This window comes from Polyodon spathula, chromosome 24 (assembly GCF_017654505.1).
Source record: "Polyodon spathula isolate WHYD16114869_AA chromosome 24, ASM1765450v1, whole genome shotgun sequence".
NCBI classification, from domain to species: Eukaryota; Metazoa; Chordata; class Actinopteri; order Acipenseriformes; family Polyodontidae; genus Polyodon; species Polyodon spathula.
In genome coordinates, this window is record NC_054557.1 from 23,479,536 (window position 1) to 23,502,035 (window position 22,500).

The 22,500-nt window shown below is 91.0% G+C and overlaps 1 long non-coding RNA gene across 1 annotated transcript; it reads right to left on the minus strand.

Annotated features, from left to right (window-relative positions):
• Positions 1 to 21,412: 21,412 nt before the first annotated feature.
• On the minus strand, positions 21,413 to 22,335 carry LOC121298844. Its single transcript, XR_005947335.1, has 2 exons — positions 22,019 to 22,335; positions 21,413 to 21,684 (listed from the first exon to the last, which is right to left on the minus strand). It is a non-coding gene; the product is annotated as an uncharacterized LOC121298844 (long non-coding RNA).
• Positions 22,336 to 22,500: the final 165 nt, after the last annotated feature.

Consider the following 22,500-nt stretch of genomic DNA (forward strand, 5'->3'; position numbering starts at 1 on the left):
CAAACCCTCAACGACTCTCTCACCCAAGGGGTACGACTGCTCACCACAACACCCACCACACACAACATTCTCATAATAGGGGTTGTGTGTGTGTGTGTGACCCAAACAAGTGTTTGACGGGTGTGTTTATGCCGTCCACCACACGGGTAAGAGTCTTCTGCTTTAAATATTGCTTTTAATCACCAGTCTTCTGCTTTAAATATGAACTGGATAATAGTGTAAGAGGACACTGTATTCACTGTATCTGCGGTTACTTTGATTTTGAAAAGTTGTTAAAATGGATGCAAAATGAAACATGTCTCACCCTACCTGCAGCTCATATTCTCACAATGACCTTCTTATATTACCTCTGGGTTCTCTTCCACTGGAAAGGAGGCTGGCCCGCGTCCTCAGTGTGTCACTGTTGTGAAGTACTGGCTCACGAAAGCCTTGCATTCAAACTGAGACACGGTGTCCAGACTGAGCTGGGAAAGGACACAAGTTTTTCCAGAAGAAAGTTGATCAATTAGCTGAACAGCAAGACGCTGCCGAGTTCCTGCGACCCGGTCAGTTTTGATGCCAGGTGCAAGAGTCCCTCTTTCTGCCTACTTGCACCAACGGACCATGCATCCACTCCTCACCGACCCTAGGGAAAAAACACAATCGGCTATTGGCAGGTTTTGTTATTTTAGCAGATAATGTACACCGATATTCATGCTTGAATTTCTTCCAGCACAGAATGTAATGTTTGGTCAGGCGCGCTTACTAATGACACAAGAACACGGACACTCTTTCTCAGTGCTGTGTAACAAACGTGCCACCAAAATGCAGAAATACGTCAACATTTATTTCAAATATCTGAAGACAACAACAGGATAGCGAGCTGTGTGCAGAACAGACTCGATGCTGCATCAAATCAAACGATGAACTGTAAGTTATCTGCTTCTGCTCGCTCTCGCTCTCTCACGAGCGAAAGCGAAAGTGTGGGCACCTCGACACTTAGAAGATTTTCATGACATGGATATCTGGTCTACCTCCTCCCTAGGGGTGGGGAGAGGAGGGAGAAGGAGGAGGAGGGGGGGGAGAGGTGGGAGGAGGTAGGAAAGGTAGGGGGGGAGGAGGGTGTAAAGGGAGGGGGGTAGGAAGGGAGAGAGGAGGGGAGGAGAGGATGGGGGGGGGAGGGGGGGAGGGAGGGGGGGGGGGGGGAGGGGGAGGGAGGGGGGGGGGGGGAGGGGGGAGGAGGGTGGGGAGGGGGGGGGGGGTGGGGGGGGGGGGGAAGGGAGGGGGGGGGGAGGGGGGGGGGGGGGGGGGGGGGGGGGGGGGAGGGGGGGGGGGGGAGGGGGGGGGGGGGGGGGGGGGGGGGGGGGGGGGGGGGGGGGGGGGGGGGGGGGGGGGGGGGGGGGGGGGGGGGGGGGGGGGGGGGGGGGGGGGGGGGGGGGGGGGGGGGGGGGGGGGGGGGGGGGGGGGGGGGGGGGGGGGGGGGGGGGGGGGGGGGGGGGGGGGGGGGGGGGGGGGGGGGGGGGGGGGGGGGGGGGGGGGGGGGGGGGGGGGGGGGGGGGGGGGGGGGGGGGGGGGGGGGGGGGGGGGGGGGGGGGGGGGGGGGGGGGGGGGGGGGGGGGGGGGGGGGGGGGGGGGGGGGGGGGGGGGGGGGGGGGGGGGGGGGGGGGGGGGGGGGGGGGGGGGGGGGGGGGGGGGGGGGGGGGGGGGGGGGGGGGGGGGGGGGGGGGGGGGGGGGGGGGGGGGGGGGGGGGGGGGGGGGGGGGGGGGGGGGGGGGGGGGGGGGGGGGGGGGGGGGGGGGGGGGGGGGGGGGGGGGGGGGGGGGGGGGGGGGGGGGGGGGGGGGGGGGGGGGGGGGGGGGGGGGGGGGGGGGGGGGGGGGGGGGGGGGGGGGGGGGGGGGGGGGGGGGGGGGGGGGGGGGGGGGGGGGGGGGGGGGGGGGGGGGGGGGGGGGGGGGGGGGGGGGGGGGGGGGGGGGGGGGGGGGGGGGGGGGGGGGGGGGGGGGGGGGGGGGGGGGGGGGGGGGGGGGGGGGGGGGGGGGGGGGGGGGGGGGGGGGGGGGGGGGGGGGGGGGGGGGGGGGGGGGGGGGGGGGGGGGGGGGGGGGGGGGGGGGGGGGGGGGGGGGGGGGGGGGGGGGGGGGGGGGGGGGGGGGGGGGGGGGGGGGGGGGGGGGGGGGGGGGGGGGGGGGGGGGGGGGGGGGGGGGGGGGGGGGGGGGGGGGGGGGGGGGGGGGGGGGGGGGGGGGGGGGGGGGGGGGGGGGGGGGGGGGGGGGGGGGGGGGGGGGGGGGGGGGGGGGGGGGGGGGGGGGGGGGGGGGGGGGGGGGGGGGGGGGGGGGGGGGGGGGGGGGGGGGGGGGGGGGGGGGGGGGGGGGGGGGGGGGGGGGGGGGGGGGGGGGGGGGGGGGGGGGGGGGGGGGGGGGGGGGGGGGGGGGGGGGGGGGGGGGGGGGGGGGGGGGGGGGGGGGGGGGGGGGGGGGGGGGGGGGGGGGGGGGGGGGGGGGGGGGGGGGGGGGGGGGGGGGGGGGGGGGGGGGGGGGGGGGGGGGGGGGGGGGGGGGGGGGGGGGGGGGGGGGGGGGGGGGGGGGGGGGGGGGGGGGGGGGGGGGGGGGGGGGGGGGGGGGGGGGGGGGGGGGGGGGGGGGGGGGGGGGGGGGGGGGGGGGGGGGGGGGGGGGGGGGGGGGGGGGGGGGGGGGGGGGGGGGGGGGGGGGGGGGGGGGGGGGGGGGGGGGGGGGGGGGGGGGGGGGGGGGGGGGGGGGGGGGGGGGGGGGGGGGGGGGGGGGGGGGGGGGGGGGGGGGGGGGGGGGGGGGGGGGGGGGGGGGGGGGGGGGGGGGGGGGGGGGGGGGGGGGGGGGGGGGGGGGGGGGGGGGGGGGGGGGGGGGGGGGGGGGGGGGGGGGGGGGGGGGGGGGGGGGGGGGGGGGGGGGGGGGGGGGGGGGGGGGGGGGGGGGGGGGGGGGGGGGGGGGGGGGGGGGGGGGGGGGGGGGGGGGGGGGGGGGGGGGGGGGGGGGGGGGGGGGGGGGGGGGGGGGGGGGGGGGGGGGGGGGGGGGGGGGGGGGGGGGGGGGGGGGGGGGGGGGGGGGGGGGGGGGGGGGGGGGGGGGGGGGGGGGGGGGGGGGGGGGGGGGGGGGGGGGGGGGGGGGGGGGGGGGGGGGGGGGGGGGGGGGGGGGGGGGGGGGGGGGGGGGGGGGGGGGGGGGGGGGGGGGGGGGGGGGGGGGGGGGGGGGGGGGGGGGGGGGGGGGGGGGGGGGGGGGGGGGGGGGGGGGGGGGGGGGGGGGGGGGGGGGGGGGGGGGGGGGGGGGGGGGGGGGGGGGGGGGGGGGGGGGGGGGGGGGGGGGGGGGGGGGGGGGGGGGGGGGGGGGGGGGGGGGGGGGGGGGGGGGGGGGGGGGGGGGGGGGGGGGGGGGGGGGGGGGGGGGGGGGGGGGGGGGGGGGGGGGGGGGGGGGGGGGGGGGGGGGGGGGGGGGGGGGGGGGGGGGGGGGGGGGGGGGGGGGGGGGGGGGGGGGGGGGGGGGGGGGGGGGGGGGGGGGGGGGGGGGGGGGGGGGGGGGGGGGGGGGGGGGGGGGGGGGGGGGGGGGGGGGGGGGGGGGGGGGGGGGGGGGGGGGGGGGGGGGGGGGGGGGGGGGGGGGGGGGGGGGGGGGGGGGGGGGGGGGGGGGGGGGGGGGGGGGGGGGGGGGGGGGGGGGGGGGGGGGGGGGGGGGGGGGGGGGGGGGGGGGGGGGGGGGGGGGGGGGGGGGGGGGGGGGGGGGGGGGGGGGGGGGGGGGGGGGGGGGGGGGGGGGGGGGGGGGGGGGGGGGGGGGGGGGGGGGGGGGGGGGGGGGGGGGGGGGGGGGGGGGGGGGGGGGGGGGGGGGGGGGGGGGGGGGGGGGGGGGGGGGGGGGGGGGGGGGGGGGGGGGGGGGGGGGGGGGGGGGGGGGGGGGGGGGGGGGGGGGGGGGGGGGGGGGGGGGGGGGGGGGGGGGGGGGGGGGGGGGGGGGGGGGGGGGGGGGGGGGGGGGGGGGGGGGGGGGGGGGGGGGGGGGGGGGGGGGGGGGGGGGGGGGGGGGGGGGGGGGGGGGGGGGGGGGGGGGGGGGGGGGGGGGGGGGGGGGGGGGGGGGGGGGGGGGGGGGGGGGGGGGGGGGGGGGGGGGGGGGGGGGGGGGGGGGGGGGGGGGGGGGGGGGGGGGGGGGGGGGGGGGGGGGGGGGGGGGGGGGGGGGGGGGGGGGGGGGGGGGGGGGGGGGGGGGGGGGGGGGGGGGGGGGGGGGGGGGGGGGGGGGGGGGGGGGGGGGGGGGGGGGGGGGGGGGGGGGGGGGGGGGGGGGGGGGGGGGGGGGGGGGGGGGGGGGGGGGGGGGGGGGGGGGGGGGGGGGGGGGGGGGGGGGGGGGGGGGGGGGGGGGGGGGGGGGGGGGGGGGGGGGGGGGGGGGGGGGGGGGGGGGGGGGGGGGGGGGGGGGGGGGGGGGGGGGGGGGGGGGGGGGGGGGGGGGGGGGGGGGGGGGGGGGGGGGGGGGGGGGGGGGGGGGGGGGGGGGGGGGGGGGGGGGGGGGGGGGGGGGGGGGGGGGGGGGGGGGGGGGGGGGGGGGGGGGGGGGGGGGGGGGGGGGGGGGGGGGGGGGGGGGGGGGGGGGGGGGGGGGGGGGGGGGGGGGGGGGGGGGGGGGGGGGGGGGGGGGGGGGGGGGGGGGGGGGGGGGGGGGGGGGGGGGGGGGGGGGGGGGGGGGGGGGGGGGGGGGGGGGGGGGGGGGGGGGGGGGGGGGGGGGGGGGGGGGGGGGGGGGGGGGGGGGGGGGGGGGGGGGGGGGGGGGGGGGGGGGGGGGGGGGGGGGGGGGGGGGGGGGGGGGGGGGGGGGGGGGGGGGGGGGGGGGGGGGGGGGGGGGGGGGGGGGGGGGGGGGGGGGGGGGGGGGGGGGGGGGGGGGGGGGGGGGGGGGGGGGGGGGGGGGGGGGGGGGGGGGGGGGGGGGGGGGGGGGGGGGGGGGGGGGGGGGGGGGGGGGGGGGGGGGGGGGGGGGGGGGGGGGGGGGGGGGGGGGGGGGGGGGGGGGGGGGGGGGGGGGGGGGGGGGGGGGGGGGGGGGGGGGGGGGGGGGGGGGGGGGGGGGGGGGGGGGGGGGGGGGGGGGGGGGGGGGGGGGGGGGGGGGGGGGGGGGGGGGGGGGGGGGGGGGGGGGGGGGGGGGGGGGGGGGGGGGGGGGGGGGGGGGGGGGGGGGGGGGGGGGGGGGGGGGGGGGGGGGGGGGGGGGGGGGGGGGGGGGGGGGGGGGGGGGGGGGGGGGGGGGGGGGGGGGGGGGGGGGGGGGGGGGGGGGGGGGGGGGGGGGGGGGGGGGGGGGGGGGGGGGGGGGGGGGGGGGGGGGGGGGGGGGGGGGGGGGGGGGGGGGGGGGGGGGGGGGGGGGGGGGGGGGGGGGGGGGGGGGGGGGGGGGGGGGGGGGGGGGGGGGGGGGGGGGGGGGGGGGGGGGGGGGGGGGGGGGGGGGGGGGGGGGGGGGGGGGGGGGGGGGGGGGGGGGGGGGGGGGGGGGGGGGGGGGGGGGGGGGGGGGGGGGGGGGGGGGGGGGGGGGGGGGGGGGGGGGGGGGGGGGGGGGGGGGGGGGGGGGGGGGGGGGGGGGGGGGGGGGGGGGGGGGGGGGGGGGGGGGGGGGGGGGGGGGGGGGGGGGGGGGGGGGGGGGGGGGGGGGGGGGGGGGGGGGGGGGGGGGGGGGGGGGGGGGGGGGGGGGGGGGGGGGGGGGGGGGGGGGGGGGGGGGGGGGGGGGGGGGGGGGGGGGGGGGGGGGGGGGGGGGGGGGGGGGGGGGGGGGGGGGGGGGGGGGGGGGGGGGGGGGGGGGGGGGGGGGGGGGGGGGGGGGGGGGGGGGGGGGGGGGGGGGGGGGGGGGGGGGGGGGGGGGGGGGGGGGGGGGGGGGGGGGGGGGGGGGGGGGGGGGGGGGGGGGGGGGGGGGGGGGGGGGGGGGGGGGGGGGGGGGGGGGGGGGGGGGGGGGGGGGGGGGGGGGGGGGGGGGGGGGGGGGGGGGGGGGGGGGGGGGGGGGGGGGGGGGGGGGGGGGGGGGGGGGGGGGGGGGGGGGGGGGGGGGGGGGGGGGGGGGGGGGGGGGGGGGGGGGGGGGGGGGGGGGGGGGGGGGGGGGGGGGGGGGGGGGGGGGGGGGGGGGGGGGGGGGGGGGGGGGGGGGGGGGGGGGGGGGGGGGGGGGGGGGGGGGGGGGGGGGGGGGGGGGGGGGGGGGGGGGGGGGGGGGGGGGGGGGGGGGGGGGGGGGGGGGGGGGGGGGGGGGGGGGGGGGGGGGGGGGGGGGGGGGGGGGGGGGGGGGGGGGGGGGGGGGGGGGGGGGGGGGGGGGGGGGGGGGGGGGGGGGGGGGGGGGGGGGGGGGGGGGGGGGGGGGGGGGGGGGGGGGGGGGGGGGGGGGGGGGGGGGGGGGGGGGGGGGGGGGGGGGGGGGGGGGGGGGGGGGGGGGGGGGGGGGGGGGGGGGGGGGGGGGGGGGGGGGGGGGGGGGGGGGGGGGGGGGGGGGGGGGGGGGGGGGGGGGGGGGGGGGGGGGGGGGGGGGGGGGGGGGGGGGGGGGGGGGGGGGGGGGGGGGGGGGGGGGGGGGGGGGGGGGGGGGGGGGGGGGGGGGGGGGGGGGGGGGGGGGGGGGGGGGGGGGGGGGGGGGGGGGGGGGGGGGGGGGGGGGGGGGGGGGGGGGGGGGGGGGGGGGGGGGGGGGGGGGGGGGGGGGGGGGGGGGGGGGGGGGGGGGGGGGGGGGGGGGGGGGGGGGGGGGGGGGGGGGGGGGGGGGGGGGGGGGGGGGGGGGGGGGGGGGGGGGGGGGGGGGGGGGGGGGGGGGGGGGGGGGGGGGGGGGGGGGGGGGGGGGGGGGGGGGGGGGGGGGGGGGGGGGGGGGGGGGGGGGGGGGGGGGGGGGGGGGGGGGGGGGGGGGGGGGGGGGGGGGGGGGGGGGGGGGGGGGGGGGGGGGGGGGGGGGGGGGGGGGGGGGGGGGGGGGGGGGGGGGGGGGGGGGGGGGGGGGGGGGGGGGGGGGGGGGGGGGGGGGGGGGGGGGGGGGGGGGGGGGGGGGGGGGGGGGGGGGGGGGGGGGGGGGGGGGGGGGGGGGGGGGGGGGGGGGGGGGGGGGGGGGGGGGGGGGGGGGGGGGGGGGGGGGGGGGGGGGGGGGGGGGGGGGGGGGGGGGGGGGGGGGGGGGGGGGGGGGGGGGGGGGGGGGGGGGGGGGGGGGGGGGGGGGGGGGGGGGGGGGGGGGGGGGGGGGGGGGGGGGGGGGGGGGGGGGGGGGGGGGGGGGGGGGGGGGGGGGGGGGGGGGGGGGGGGGGGGGGGGGGGGGGGGGGGGGGGGGGGGGGGGGGGGGGGGGGGGGGGGGGGGGGGGGGGGGGGGGGGGGGGGGGGGGGGGGGGGGGGGGGGGGGGGGGGGGGGGGGGGGGGGGGGGGGGGGGGGGGGGGGGGGGGGGGGGGGGGGGGGGGGGGGGGGGGGGGGGGGGGGGGGGGGGGGGGGGGGGGGGGGGGGGGGGGGGGGGGGGGGGGGGGGGGGGGGGGGGGGGGGGGGGGGGGGGGGGGGGGGGGGGGGGGGGGGGGGGGGGGGGGGGGGGGGGGGGGGGGGGGGGGGGGGGGGGGGGGGGGGGGGGGGGGGGGGGGGGGGGGGGGGGGGGGGGGGGGGGGGGGGGGGGGGGGGGGGGGGGGGGGGGGGGGGGGGGGGGGGGGGGGGGGGGGGGGGGGGGGGGGGGGGGGGGGGGGGGGGGGGGGGGGGGGGGGGGGGGGGGGGGGGGGGGGGGGGGGGGGGGGGGGGGGGGGGGGGGGGGGGGGGGGGGGGGGGGGGGGGGGGGGGGGGGGGGGGGGGGGGGGGGGGGGGGGGGGGGGGGGGGGGGGGGGGGGGGGGGGGGGGGGGGGGGGGGGGGGGGGGGGGGGGGGGGGGGGGGGGGGGGGGGGGGGGGGGGGGGGGGGGGGGGGGGGGGGGGGGGGGGGGGGGGGGGGGGGGGGGGGGGGGGGGGGGGGGGGGGGGGGGGGGGGGGGGGGGGGGGGGGGGGGGGGGGGGGGGGGGGGGGGGGGGGGGGGGGGGGGGGGGGGGGGGGGGGGGGGGGGGGGGGGGGGGGGGGGGGGGGGGGGGGGGGGGGGGGGGGGGGGGGGGGGGGGGGGGGGGGGGGGGGGGGGGGGGGGGGGGGGGGGGGGGGGGGGGGGGGGGGGGGGGGGGGGGGGGGGGGGGGGGGGGGGGGGGGGGGGGGGGGGGGGGGGGGGGGGGGGGGGGGGGGGGGGGGGGGGGGGGGGGGGGGGGGGGGGGGGGGGGGGGGGGGGGGGGGGGGGGGGGGGGGGGGGGGGGGGGGGGGGGGGGGGGGGGGGGGGGGGGGGGGGGGGGGGGGGGGGGGGGGGGGGGGGGGGGGGGGGGGGGGGGGGGGGGGGGGGGGGGGGGGGGGGGGGGGGGGGGGGGGGGGGGGGGGGGGGGGGGGGGGGGGGGGGGGGGGGGGGGGGGGGGGGGGGGGGGGGGGGGGGGGGGGGGGGGGGGGGGGGGGGGGGGGGGGGGGGGGGGGGGGGGGGGGGGGGGGGGGGGGGGGGGGGGGGGGGGGGGGGGGGGGGGGGGGGGGGGGGGGGGGGGGGGGGGGGGGGGGGGGGGGGGGGGGGGGGGGGGGGGGGGGGGGGGGGGGGGGGGGGGGGGGGGGGGGGGGGGGGGGGGGGGGGGGGGGGGGGGGGGGGGGGGGGGGGGGGGGGGGGGGGGGGGGGGGGGGGGGGGGGGGGGGGGGGGGGGGGGGGGGGGGGGGGGGGGGGGGGGGGGGGGGGGGGGGGGGGGGGGGGGGGGGGGGGGGGGGGGGGGGGGGGGGGGGGGGGGGGGGGGGGGGGGGGGGGGGGGGGGGGGGGGGGGGGGGGGGGGGGGGGGGGGGGGGGGGGGGGGGGGGGGGGGGGGGGGGGGGGGGGGGGGGGGGGGGGGGGGGGGGGGGGGGGGGGGGGGGGGGGGGGGGGGGGGGGGGGGGGGGGGGGGGGGGGGGGGGGGGGGGGGGGGGGGGGGGGGGGGGGGGGGGGGGGGGGGGGGGGGGGGGGGGGGGGGGGGGGGGGGGGGGGGGGGGGGGGGGGGGGGGGGGGGGGGGGGGGGGGGGGGGGGGGGGGGGGGGGGGGGGGGGGGGGGGGGGGGGGGGGGGGGGGGGGGGGGGGGGGGGGGGGGGGGGGGGGGGGGGGGGGGGGGGGGGGGGGGGGGGGGGGGGGGGGGGGGGGGGGGGGGGGGGGGGGGGGGGGGGGGGGGGGGGGGGGGGGGGGGGGGGGGGGGGGGGGGGGGGGGGGGGGGGGGGGGGGGGGGGGGGGGGGGGGGGGGGGGGGGGGGGGGGGGGGGGGGGGGGGGGGGGGGGGGGGGGGGGGGGGGGGGGGGGGGGGGGGGGGGGGGGGGGGGGGGGGGGGGGGGGGGGGGGGGGGGGGGGGGGGGGGGGGGGGGGGGGGGGGGGGGGGGGGGGGGGGGGGGGGGGGGGGGGGGGGGGGGGGGGGGGGGGGGGGGGGGGGGGGGGGGGGGGGGGGGGGGGGGGGGGGGGGGGGGGGGGGGGGGGGGGGGGGGGGGGGGGGGGGGGGGGGGGGGGGGGGGGGGGGGGGGGGGGGGGGGGGGGGGGGGGGGGGGGGGGGGGGGGGGGGGGGGGGGGGGGGGGGGGGGGGGGGGGGGGGGGGGGGGGGGGGGGGGGGGGGGGGGGGGGGGGGGGGGGGGGGGGGGGGGGGGGGGGGGGGGGGGGGGGGGGGGGGGGGGGGGGGGGGGGGGGGGGGGGGGGGGGGGGGGGGGGGGGGGGGGGGGGGGGGGGGGGGGGGGGGGGGGGGGGGGGGGGGGGGGGGGGGGGGGGGGGGGGGGGGGGGGGGGGGGGGGGGGGGGGGGGGGGGGGGGGGGGGGGGGGGGGGGGGGGGGGGGGGGGGGGGGGGGGGGGGGGGGGGGGGGGGGGGGGGGGGGGGGGGGGGGGGGGGGGGGGGGGGGGGGGGGGGGGGGGGGGGGGGGGGGGGGGGGGGGGGGGGGGGGGGGGGGGGGGGGGGGGGGGGGGGGGGGGGGGGGGGGGGGGGGGGGGGGGGGGGGGGGGGGGGGGGGGGGGGGGGGGGGGGGGGGGGGGGGGGGGGGGGGGGGGGGGGGGGGGGGGGGGGGGGGGGGGGGGGGGGGGGGGGGGGGGGGGGGGGGGGGGGGGGGGGGGGGGGGGGGGGGGGGGGGGGGGGGGGGGGGGGGGGGGGGGGGGGGGGGGGGGGGGGGGGGGGGGGGGGGGGGGGGGGGGGGGGGGGGGGGGGGGGGGGGGGGGGGGGGGGGGGGGGGGGGGGGGGGGGGGGGGGGGGGGGGGGGGGGGGGGGGGGGGGGGGGGGGGGGGGGGGGGGGGGGGGGGGGGGGGGGGGGGGGGGGGGGGGGGGGGGGGGGGGGGGGGGGGGGGGGGGGGGGGGGGGGGGGGGGGGGGGGGGGGGAGGGGGGGGGGGGGGGGGGGGGGGGGGGGGGGGGGGGGGGGGGGGGGGGGGGGGGGGGGGGGGGGGGGGGGGGGGGGGGGGGGGGGGGGGGGGGGGGGGGGGGGGGGGGGGGGGGGGGGGGGGGGGGGGGGGGGGGGGGGGGGGGGGGGGGGGGGGGGGGGGGGGGGGGGGGGGGGGGGGGGGGGGGGGGGGGGGGGGGGGGGGGGGGGGGGGGGGGGGGGGGGGGGGGGGGGGGGGGGGGGGGGGGGGGGGGGGGGGGGGGGGGGGGGGGGGGGGGGGGGGGGGGGGGGGGGGGGGGGGGGGGGGGGGGGGGGGGGGGGGGGGGGGGGGGGGGGGGGGGGGGGGGGGGGGGGGGGGGGGGGGGGGGGGGGGGGGGGGGGGGGGGGGGGGGGGGGGGGGGGGGGGGGGGGGGGGGGGGGGGGGGGGGGGGGGGGGGGGGGGGGGGGGGGGGGGGGGGGGGGGGGGGGGGGGGGGGGGGGGGGGGGGGGGGGGGGGGGGGGGGGGGGGGGGGGGGGGGGGGGGGGGGGGGGGGGGGGGGGGGGGGGGGGGGGGGGGGGGGGGGGGGGGGGGGGGGGGGGGGGGGGGGGGGGGGGGGGGGGGGGGGGGGGGGGGGGGGGGGGGGGGGGGGGGGGGGGGGGGGGGGGGGGGGGGGGGGGGGGGGGGGGGGGGGGGGGGGGGGGGGGGGGGGGGGGGGGGGGGGGGGGGGGGGGGGGGGGGGGGGGGGGGGGGGGGGGGGGGGGGGGGGGGGGGGGGGGGGGGGGGGGGGGGGGGGGGGGGGGGGGGGGGGGGGGGGGGGGGGGGGGGGGGGGGGGGGGGGGGGGGGGGGGGGGGGGGGGGGGGGGGGGGGGGGGGGGGGGGGGGGGGGGGGGGGGGGGGGGGGGGGGGGGGGGGGGGGGGGGGGGGGGGGGGGGGGGGGGGGGGGGGGGGGGGGGGGGGGGGGGGGGGGGGGGGGGGGGGGGGGGGGGGGGGGGGGGGGGGGGGGGGGGGGGGGGGGGGGGGGGGGGGGGGGGGGGGGGGGGGGGGGGGGGGGGGGGGGGGGGGGGGGGGGGGGGGGGGGGGGGGGGGGGGGGGGGGGGGGGGGGGGGGGGGGGGGGGGGGGGGGGGGGGGGGGGGGGGGGGGGGGGGGGGGGGGGGGGGGGGGGGGGGGGGGGGGGGGGGGGGGGGGGGGGGGGGGGGGGGGGGGGGGGGGGGGGGGGGGGGGGGGGGGGGGGGGGGGGGGGGGGGGGGGGGGGGGGGGGGGGGGGGGGGGGGGGGGGGGGGGGGGGGGGGGGGGGGGGGGGGGGGGGGGGGGGGGGGGGGGGGGGGGGGGGGGGGGGGGGGGGGGGGGGGGGGGGGGGGGGGGGGGGGGGGGGGGGGGGGGGGGGGGGGGGGGGGGGGGGGGGGGGGGGGGGGGGGGGGGGGGGGGGGGGGGGGGGGGGGGGGGGGGGGGGGGGGGGGGGGGGGGGGGGGGGGGGGGGGGGGGGGGGGGGGGGGGGGGGGGGGGGGGGGGGGGGGGGGGGGGGGGGGGGGGGGGGGGGGGGGGGGGGGGGGGGGGGGGGGGGGGGGGGGGGGGGGGGGGGGGGGGGGGGGGGGGGGGGGGGGGGGGGGGGGGGGGGGGGGGGGGGGGGGGGGGGGGGGGGGGGGGGGGGGGGGGGGGGGGGGGGGGGGGGGGGGGGGGGGGGGGGGGGGGGGGGGGGGGGGGGGGGGGGGGGGGGGGGGGGGGGGGGGGGGGGGGGGGGGGGGGGGGGGGGGGGGGGGGGGGGGGGGGGGGGGGGGGGGGGGGGGGGGGGGGGGGGGGGGGGGGGGGGGGGGGGGGGGGGGGGGGGGGGGGGGGGGGGGGGGGGGGGGGGGGGGGGGGGGGGGGGGGGGGGGGGGGGGGGGGGGGGGGGGGGGGGGGGGGGGGGGGGGGGGGGGGGGGGGGGGGGGGGGGGGGGGGGGGGGGGGGGGGGGGGGGGGGGGGGGGGGGGGGGGGGGGGGGGGGGGGGGGGGGGGGGGGGGGGGGGGGGGGGGGGGGGGGGGGGGGGGGGGGGGGGGGGGGGGGGGGGGGGGGGGGGGGGGGGGGGGGGGGGGGGGGGGGGGGGGGGGGGGGGGGGGGGGGGGGGGGGGGGGGGGGGGGGGGGGGGGGGGGGGGGGGGGGGGGGGGGGGGGGGGGGGGGGGGGGGGGGGGGGGGGGGGGGGGGGGGGGGGGGGGGGGGGGGGGGGGGGGGGGGGGGGGGGGGGGGGGGGGGGGGGGGGGGGGGGGGGGGGGGGGGGGGGGGGGGGGGGGGGGGGGGGGGGGGGGGGGGGGGGGGGGGGGGGGGGGGGGGGGGGGGGGGGGGGGGGGGGGGGGGGGGGGGGGGGGGGGGGGGGGGGGGGGGGGGGGGGGGGGGGGGGGGGGGGGGGGGGGGGGGGGGGGGGGGGGGGGGGGGGGGGGGGGGGGGGGGGGGGGGGGGGGGGGGGGGGGGGGGGGGGGGGGGGGGGGGGGGGGGGGGGGGGGGGGGGGGGGGGGGGGGGGGGGGGGGGGGGGGGGGGGGGGGGGGGGGGGGGGGGGGGGGGGGGGGGGGGGGGGGGGGGGGGGGGGGGGGGGGGGGGGGGGGGGGGGGGGGGGGGGGGGGGGGGGGGGGGGGGGGGGGGGGGGGGGGGGGGGGGGGGGGGGGGGGGGGGGGGGGGGGGGGGGGGGGGGGGGGGGGGGGGGGGGGGGGGGGGGGGGGGGGGGGGGGGGGGGGGGGGGGGGGGGGGGGGGGGGGGGGGGGGGGGGGGGGGGGGGGGGGGGGGGGGGGGGGGGGGGGGGGGGGGGGGGGGGGGGGGGGGGGGGGGGGGGGGGGGGGGGGGGGGGGGGGGGGGGGGGGGGGGGGGGGGGGGGGGGGGGGGGGGGGGGGGGGGGGGGGGGGGGGGGGGGGGGGGGGGGGGGGGGGGGGGGGGGGGGGGGGGGGGGGGGGGGGGGGGGGGGGGGGGGGGGGGGGGGGGGGGGGGGGGGGGGGGGCCGGGGGGGGGGGGGGGGGGGGGGGGGGGGGGGGGGGGGGGGGGGGGGGGGGGGGGGGGGGGGGGGGGGGGGGGGGGGGGGGGGGGGGGGGGGGGGGGGGGGGGGGGGGGGGGGGGGGGGGGGGGGGGGGGGGGGGGGGGGGGGGGGGGGGGGGGGGGGGGGGGGGGGGGGGGGGGGGGGGGGGGGGGGGGGGGGGGGGGGGGGGGGGGGGGGGGGGGGGGGGGGGGGGGGGGGGGGGGGGGGGGGGGGGGGGGGGGGGGGGGGGGGGGGGGGGGGGGGGGGGGGGGGGGGGGGGGGGGGGGGGGGGGGGGGGGGGGGGGGGGGGGGGGGGGGGGGGGGGGGGGGGGGGGGGGGGGGGGGGGGGGGGGGGGGGGGGGGGGGGGGGGGGGGGGGGGGGGGGGGGGGGGGGGGGGGGGGGGGGGGGGGGGGGGGGGGGGGGGGGGGGGGGGGGGGGGGGGGGGGGGGGGGGGGGGGGGGGGGGGGGGGGGGGGGGGGGGGGGGGGGGGGGGGGGGGGGGGGGGGGGGGGGGGGGGGGGGGGGGGGGGGGGGGGGGGGGGGGGGGGGGGGGGGGGGGGGGGGGGGGGGGGGGGGGGGGGGGGGGGGGGGGGGGGGGGGGGGGGGGGGGGGGGGGGGGGGGGGGGGGGGGGGGGGGGGGGGGGGGGGGGGGGGGGGGGGGGGGGGGGGGGGGGGGGGGGGGGGGGGGGGGGGGGGGGGGGGGGGGGGGGGGGGGGGGGGGGGGGGGGGGGGGGGGGGGGGGGGGGGGGGGGGGGGGGGGGGGGGGGGGGGGGGGGGGGGGGGGGGGGGGGGGGGGGGGGGGGGGGGGGGGGGGGGGGGGGGGGGGGGGGGGGGGGGGGGGGGGGGGGGGGGGGGGGGGGGGGGGGGGGGGGGGGGGGGGGGGGGGGGGGGGGGGGGGGGGGGGGGGGGGGGGGGGGGGGGGGGGGGGGGGGGGGGGGGGGGGGGGGGGGGGGGGGGGGGGGGGGGGGGGGGGGGGGGGGGGGGGGGGGGGGGGGGGGGGGGGGGGGGGGGGGGGGGGGGGGGGGGGGGGGGGGGGGGGGGGGGGGGGGGGGGGGGGGGGGGGGGGGGGGGGGGGGGGGGGGGGGGGGGGGGGGGGGGGGGGGGGGGGGGGGGGGGGGGGGGGGGGGGGGGGGGGGGGGGGGGGGGGGGGGGGGGGGGGGGGGGGGGGGGGGGGGGGGGGGGGGGGGGGGGGGGGGGGGGGGGGGGGGGGGGGGGGGGGGGGGGGGGGGGGGGGGGGGGGGGGGGGGGGGGGGGGGGGGGGGGGGGGGGGGGGGGGGGGGGGGGGGGGGGGGGGGGGGGGGGGGGGGGGGGGGGGGGGGGGGGGGGGGGGGGGGGGGGGGGGGGGGGGGGGGGGGGGGGGGGGGGGGGGGGGGGGGGGGGGGGGGGGGGGGGGGGGGGGGGGGGGGGGGGGGGGGGGGGGGGGGGGGGGGGGGGGGGGGGGGGGGGGGGGGGGGGGGGGGGGGGGGGGGGGGGGGGGGGGGGGGGGGGGGGGGGGGGGGGGGGGGGGGGGGGGGGGGGGGGGGGGGGGGGGGGGGGGGGGGGGGGGGGGGGGGGGGGGGGGGGGGGGGGGGGGGGGGGGGGGGGGGGGGGGGGGGGGGGGGGGGGGGGGGGGGGGGGGGGGGGGGGGGGGGGGGGGGGGGGGGGGGGGGGGGGGGGGGGGGGGGGGGGGGGGGGGGGGGGGGGGGGGGGGGGGGGGGGGGGGGGGGGGGGGGGGGGGGGGGGGGGGGGGGGGGGGGGGGGGGGGGGGGGGGGGGGGGGGGGGGGGGGGGGGGGGGGGGGGGGGGGGGGGGGGGGGGGGGGGGGGGGGGGGGGGGGGGGGGGGGGGGGGGGGGGGGGGGGGGGGGGGGGGGGGGGGGGGGGGGGGGGGGGGGGGGGGGGGGGGGGGGGGGGGGGGGGGGGGGGGGGGGGGGGGGGGGGGGGGGGGGGGGGGGGGGGGGGGGGGGGGGGGGGGGGGGGGGGGGGGGGGGGGGGGGGGGGGGGGGGGGGGGGGGGGGGGGGGGGGGGGGGGGGGGGGGGGGGGGGGGGGGGGGGGGGGGGGGGGGGGGGGGGGGGGGGGGGGGGGGGGGGGGGGGGGGGGGGGGGGGGGGGGGGGGGGGGGGGGGGGGGGGGGGGGGGGGGGGGGGGGGGGGGGGGGGGGGGGGGGGGGGGGGGGGGGGGGGGGGGGGGGGGGGGGGGGGGGGGGGGGGGGGGGGGGGGGGGGGGGGGGGGGGGGGGGGGGGGGGGGGGGGGGGGGGGGGGGGGGGGGGGGGGGGGGGGGGGGGGGGGGGGGGGGGGGGGGGGGGGGGGGGGGGGGGGGGGGGGGGGGGGGGGGGGGGGGGGGGGGGGGGGGGGGGGGGGGGGGGGGGGGGGGGGGGGGGGGGGGGGGGGGGGGGGGGGGGGGGGGGGGGGGGGGGGGGGGGGGGGGGGGGGGGGGGGGGGGGGGGGGGGGGGGGGGGGGGGGGGGGGGGGGGGGGGGGGGGGGGGGGGGGGGGGGGGGGGGGGGGGGGGGGGGGGGGGGGGGGGGGGGGGGGGGGGGGGGGGGGGGGGGGGGGGGGGGGGGGGGGGGGGGGGGGGGGGGGGGGGGGGGGGGGGGGGGGGGGGGGGGGGGGGGGGGGGGGGGGGGGGGGGGGGGGGGGGGGGGGGGGGGGGGGGGGGGGGGGGGGGGGGGGGGGGGGGGGGGGGGGGGGGGGGGGGGGGGGGGGGGGGGGGGGGGGGGGGGGGGGGGGGGGGGGGGGGGGGGGGGGGGGGGGGGGGGGGGGGGGGGGGGGGGGGGGGGGGGGGGGGGGGGGGGGGGGGGGGGGGGGGGGGGGGGGGGGGGGGGGGGGGGGGGGGGGGGGGGGGGGGGGGGGGGGGGGGGGGGGGGGGGGGGGGGGGGGGGGGGGGGGGGGGGGGGGGGGGGGGGGGGGGGGGGGGGGGGGGGGGGGGGGGGGGGGGGGGGGGGGGGGGGGGGGGGGGGGGGGGGGGGGGGGGGGGGGGGGGGGGGGGGGGGGGGGGGGGGGGGGGGGGGGGGGGGGGGGGGGGGGGGGGGGGGGGGGGGGGGGGGGGGGGGGGGGGGGGGGGGGGGGGGGGGGGGGGGGGGGGGGGGGGGGGGGGGGGGGGGGGGGGGGGGGGGGGGGGGGGGGGGGGGGGGGGGGGGGGGGGGGGGGGGGGGGGGGGGGGGGGGGGGGGGGGGGGGGGGGGGGGGGGGGGGGGGGGGGGGGGGGGGGGGGGGGGGGGGGGGGGGGGGGGGGGGGGGGGGGGGGGGGGGGGGGGGGGGGGGGGGGGGGGGGGGGGGGGGGGGGGGGGGGGGGGGGGGGGGGGGGGGGGGGGGGGGGGGGGGGGGGGGGGGGGGGGGGGGGGGGGGGGGGGGGGGGGGGGGGGGGGGGGGGGGGGGGGGGGGGGGGGGGGGGGGGGGGGGGGGGGGGGGGGGGGGGGGGGGGGGGGGGGGGGGGGGGGGGGGGGGGGGGGGGGGGGGGGGGGGGGGGGGGGGGGGGGGGGGGGGGGGGGGGGGGGGGGGGGGGGGGGGGGGGGGGGGGGGGGGGGGGGGGGGGGGGGGGGGGGGGGGGGGGGGGGGGGGGGGGGGGGGGGGGGGGGGGGGGGGGGGGGGGGGGGGGGGGGGGGGGGGGGGGGGGGGGGGGGGGGGGGGGGGGGGGGGGGGGGGGGGGGGGGGGGGGGGGGGGGGGGGGGGGGGGGGGGGGGGGGGGGGGGGGGGGGGGGGGGGGGGGGGGGGGGGGGGGGGGGGGGGGGGGGGGGGGGGGGGGGGGGGGGGGGGGGGGGGGGGGGGGGGGGGGGGGGGGGGGGGGGGGGGGGGGGGGGGGGGGGGGGGGGGGGGGGGGGGGGGGGGGGGGGGGGGGGGGGGGGGGGGGGGGGGGGGGGGGGGGGGGGGGGGGGGGGGGGGGGGGGGGGGGGGGGGGGGGGGGGGGGGGGGGGGGGGGGGGGGGGGGGGGGGGGGGGGGGGGGGGGGGGGGGGGGGGGGGGGGGGGGGGGGGGGGGGGGGGGGGGGGGGGGGGGGGGGGGGGGGGGGGGGGGGGGGGGGGGGGGGGGGGGGGGGGGGGGGGGGGGGGGGGGGGGGGGGGGGGGGGGGGGGGGGGGGGGGGGGGGGGGGGGGGGGGGGGGGGGGGGGGGGGGGGGGGGGGGGGGGGGGGGGGGGGGGGGGGGGGGGGGGGGGGGGGGGGGGGGGGGGGGGGGGGGGGGGGGGGGGGGGGGGGGGGGGGGGGGGGGGGGGGGGGGGGGGGGGGGGGGGGGGGGGGGGGGGGGGGGGGGGGGGGGGGGGGGGGGGGGGGGGGGGGGGGGGGGGGGGGGGGGGGGGGGGGGGGGGGGGGGGGGGGGGGGGGGGGGGGGGGGGGGGGGGGGGGGGGGGGGGGGGGGGGGGGGGGGGGGGGGGGGGGGGGGGGGGGGGGGGGGGGGGGGGGGGGGGGGGGGGGGGGGGGGGGGGGGGGGGGGGGGGGGGGGGGGGGGGGGGGGGGGGGGGGGGGGGGGGGGGGGGGGGGGGGGGGGGGGGGGGGGGGGGGGGGGGGGGGGGGGGGGGGGGGGGGGGGGGGGGGGGGGGGGGGGGGGGGGGGGGGGGGGGGGGGGGGGGGGGGGGGGGGGGGGGGGGGGGGGGGGGGGGGGGGGGGGGGGGGGGGGGGGGGGGGGGGGGGGGGGGGGGGGGGGGGGGGGGGGGGGGGGGGGGGGGGGGGGGGGGGGGGGGGGGGGGGGGGGGGGGGGGGGGGGGGGGGGGGGGGGGGGGGGGGGGGGGGGGGGGGGGGGGGGGGGGGGGGGGGGGGGGGGGGGGGGGGGGGGGGGGGGGGGGGGGGGGGGGGGGGGGGGGGGGGGGGGGGGGGGGGGGGGGGGGGGGGGGGGGGGGGGGGGGGGGGGGGGGGGGGGGGGGGGGGGGGGGGGGGGGGGGGGGGGGGGGGGGGGGGGGGGGGGGGGGGGGGGGGGGGGGGGGGGGGGGGGGGGGGGGGGGGGGGGGGGGGGGGGGGGGGGGGGGGGGGGGGGGGGGGGGGGGGGGGGGGGGGGGGGGGGGGGGGGGGGGGGGGGGGGGGGGGGGGGGGGGGGGGGGGGGGGGGGGGGGGGGGGGGGGGGGGGGGGGGGGGGGGGGGGGGGGGGGGGGGGGGGGGGGGGGGGGGGGGGGGGGGGGGGGGGGGGGGGGGGGGGGGGGGGGGGGGGGGGGGGGGGGGGGGGGGGGGGGGGGGGGGGGGGGGGGGGGGGGGGGGGGGGGGGGGGGGGGGGGGGGGGGGGGGGGGGGGGGGGGGGGGGGGGGGGGGGGGGGGGGGGGGGGGGGGGGGGGGGGGGGGGGGGGGGGGGGGGGGGGGGGGGGGGGGGGGGGGGGGGGGGGGGGGGGGGGGGGGGGGGGGGGGGGGGGGGGGGGGGGGGGGGGGGGGGGGGGGGGGGGGGGGGGGGGGGGGGGGGGGGGGGGGGGGGGGGGGGGGGGGGGGGGGGGGGGGGGGGGGGGGGGGGGGGGGGGGGGGGGGGGGGGGGGGGGGGGGGGGGGGGGGGGGGGGGGGGGGGGGGGGGGGGGGGGGGGGGGGGGGGGGGGGGGGGGGGGGGGGGGGGGGGGGGGGGGGGGGGGGGGGGGGGGGGGGGGGGGGGGGGGGGGGGGGGGGGGGGGGGGGGGGGGGGGGGGGGGGGGGGGGGGGGGGGGGGGGGGGGGGGGGGGGGGGGGGGGGGGGGGGGGGGGGGGGGGGGGGGGGGGGGGGGGGGGGGGGGGGGGGGGGGGGGGGGGGGGGGGGGGGGGGGGGGGGGGGGGGGGGGGGGGGGGGGGGGGGGGGGGGGGGGGGGGGGGGGGGGGGGGGGGGGGGGGGGGGGGGGGGGGGGGGGGGGGGGGGGGGGGGGGGGGGGGGGGGGGGGGGGGGGGGGGGGGGGGGGGGGGGGGGGGGGGGGGGGGGGGGGGTTTGGGGGGGGGGGGGGGGGGGGGGGGGGGGGGGGGGGGGGGGGGGGGGGGGGGGGGGGGGGGGGGGGGGGGGGGGGGGGGGGGGGGGGGGGGGGGGGGGGGGGGGGGGGGGGGGGGGGGGGGGGGGGGGGGGGGGGGGGGGGGGGGGGGGGGGGGGGGGGGGGGGGGGGGGGGGGGGGGGGGGGGGGGGGGGGGGGGGGGGGGGGGGGGGGGGGGGGGGGGGGGGGGGGGGGGGGGGGGGGGGGGGGGGGGGGGGGGGGGGGGGGGGGGGGGGGGGGGGGGGGGGGGGGGGGGGGGGGGGGGGGGGGGGGGGGGGGGGGGGGGGGGGGGGGGGGGGGGGGGGGGGGGGGGGGGGGGGGGGGGGGGGGGGGGGGGGGGGGGGGGGGGGGGGGGGGGGGGGGGGGGGGGGGGGGGGGGGGGGGGGGGGGGGGGGGGGGGGGGGGGGGGGGGGGGGGGGGGGGGGGGGGGGGGGGGGGGGGGGGGGGGGGGGGGGGGGGGGGGGGGGGGGGGGGGGGGGGGGGGGGGGGGGGGGGGGGGGGGGGGGGGGGGGGGGGGGGGGGGGGGGGGGGGGGGGGGGGGGGGGGGGGGGGGGGGGGGGGGGGGGGGGGGGGGGGGGGGGGGGGGGGGGGGGGGGGGGGGGGGGGGGGGGGGGGGGGGGGGGGGGGGGGGGGGGGGGGGGGGGGGGGGGGGGGGGGGGGGGGGGGGGGGGGGGGGGGGGGGGGGGGGGGGGGGGGGGGGGGGGGGGGGGGGGGGGGGGGGGGGGGGGGGGGGGGGGGGGGGGGGGGGGGGGGGGGGGGGGGGGGGGGGGGGGGGGGGGGGGGGGGGGGGGGGGGGGGGGGGGGGGGGGGGGGGGGGGGGGGGGGGGGGGGGGGGGGGGGGGGGGGGGGGGGGGGGGGGGGGGGGGGGGGGGGGGGGGGGGGGGGGGGGGGGGGGGGGGGGGGGGGGGGGGGGGGGGGGGGGGGGGGGGTGGGTTGGGGGGGGGGTGTGGGGGGGGGGGGGGGGGGGGGGGGGGGGGGGGGGGGTGTGGGTGGGGTGGTGGGGGGGGGGTGTGGGGGTGGGGGGGGGGGGGGGGGGGGGTGGGTGGGGTTTGGGGTGTGTGTGGGGTGTGGGTGTGGGGGGGGGGGGGTGTGTGGGGGTGTGTTTTAAGACGCACAGAACAGGGATTACTTCACTGCGCTTCCTAATCACAGAGCTCGTCTTCTCCTGTATCTCTCAGTCTTCCACTCCTCCGCCTCTTTACCCTTCAGGGTGTTACATCAACTGGAAACCTCCCAAAAAGAACATTTTACACGAGACATTTTTTTCTCGGGTTAAATAAACTCGCATGGAAACCCCGTGAGCGAGACCTGTCCTTGTATACCTGCCTGGCTAAAGTACGACGTTGTATTAATTTAACCGATTGCCGGTCAATCCGGGTTCTTAAACAGCGATGGCATTCTGGGGGATGTAGTTTTTCATGCCTTGTTTTAAACATTAAGAACTACATTTCTCTTCCCCCACACACATGAAATGCCTCCCTTGCATGCCCGGGTAATAACTGCGTCCTACTGTATAGCGATTCAACCCTTACAGTTGTTTAGTATACTTTACTTAATTTCTCCTTGGCGTCTTGTTTGCCCTGTCCTGCGCTGCAGTCTGGTTATCTGCGCTGTGCGCGGTAAGACTGAGAATCCAGCACGGGCTCTGGTGCCATCTAGCGGACACTCTAGCGATAGCCTTTCAAAGGAAACTTCTAAATGTGGCACAATTTCATAGTCCTGGATAAAGACACGGAGGGCGCGTATAAAATAAAAACCCAATTCTAAACAATCCATGAAATTACTGTTTGCACATTCTAATGATATCAGCAATGACGTACTGTGTTAACAATTCGACGCAATTGATTTCACGAGTGAATTTAAAATCAACAGAATATAACAAATCGTGTCATCTCCTCCATACTATTTTTATATTTTTTTAAAATGACCCCGATCCCATACTGTCCAGTCAATTCACATCCCAATTCTTTACACTAATAAACAACCAGTTACCTTATATTGTTTTACCTGTTTTTTTTTTGTTTTTTTTTAACTTTTTAAATTCGATTTACTACGTTTATTTTAAATGAAAAAAACGACATATAACTTCTTCGCTGTACGTTTTATTATACGCAACTGAAATGAGACATAAAGTACGAAGTGTTCTTTGTCAAGACATTATTATTATTATTATTATTATATTATTATTATTATTATATTTATTAATATGCTGATAGGATTGTAACTCACCTGCAGACGCCGCATGAAAGCAGCACAGGATCGCCAGCACAAGCGCCCTCAACATCTCTGCAGTCTTCACAGATCAAAACAATACAAAATAAACTGGATTTCCGCGGATAATAACTAGATATCCCAGATCTATCTGTAACTCCCACACGCTGGAACTACACTGGACAGTTCTGCACAGTCCGGTCTCATTATAAGAAGATTGCCTCGGTCAGAATATTGTGATTGGCTGCCCTGGCGTCTCTCAGCCAATAGGACGCGTATCATCAGCAGTCTCCGGGTAGAATACAGTTTCACAGGTTGCGTCTCCGAAACTGAAAGAGATTTGTTTTGCAAACACATTTGATAGTGCGCGGTAATCAATAACACCGGAACAGCGATTATCTCATGAACACACACACACACTTTTAATACAATTGTTAGTTTTTGTTGTTTTAAATGCATTTTAGAATTGTGATTTTCCTTCAGGTTTATTGGATGTTGAAAGTATTATTTTGGTGACATTTTTTTAAACTGTAATAAAAAGCAGTTGCATTGTCGACTCTGCTTATATGTAAACTTGCACATTATTATTTAAGATTATCTATTATTATTATTTCAATTTCAATTGAAAGGTTTAAATACTGTAACATTTTGACACTTACTAACCTCCTATTCAGTTTTATATTAAAATGAATTGCTTGGGCTCGGTTTTCTACACGCTGCCGTTGTTTCGTTTGTTTAAAGCCGCTGGCAGTGCCTACGCCTCCCTCTTCTGAACCGTGCTGCCGACCCCTAGAATATGAATGGAAACCCCCTAGAATATAACTCGTCTCCAAGCGAACCTCGTAATATCGCTTCTGTCGTTCTACATGTTATGGAAGTTACACTAATGATTTTTCTCAGCACTGCATGTCTCTGATAACGTGATGGTGTGTTATTATTATTTTTAATGTAATGTTATAAAGCGTATGACTATTGTCTCTGCTGATCCTAACGTACCGTTGTGCGAGGGTATCGGGCCATACCCAACAGATGAGAGACCACCAACCTACTGTGACCCCGCATGTTGACGAAAGAGGAGCGGAGAAAGATGTCGTTCTCCTCTCAACACTTCTGAATAGACTTAGGATAAACTCCTAAGTTTGATA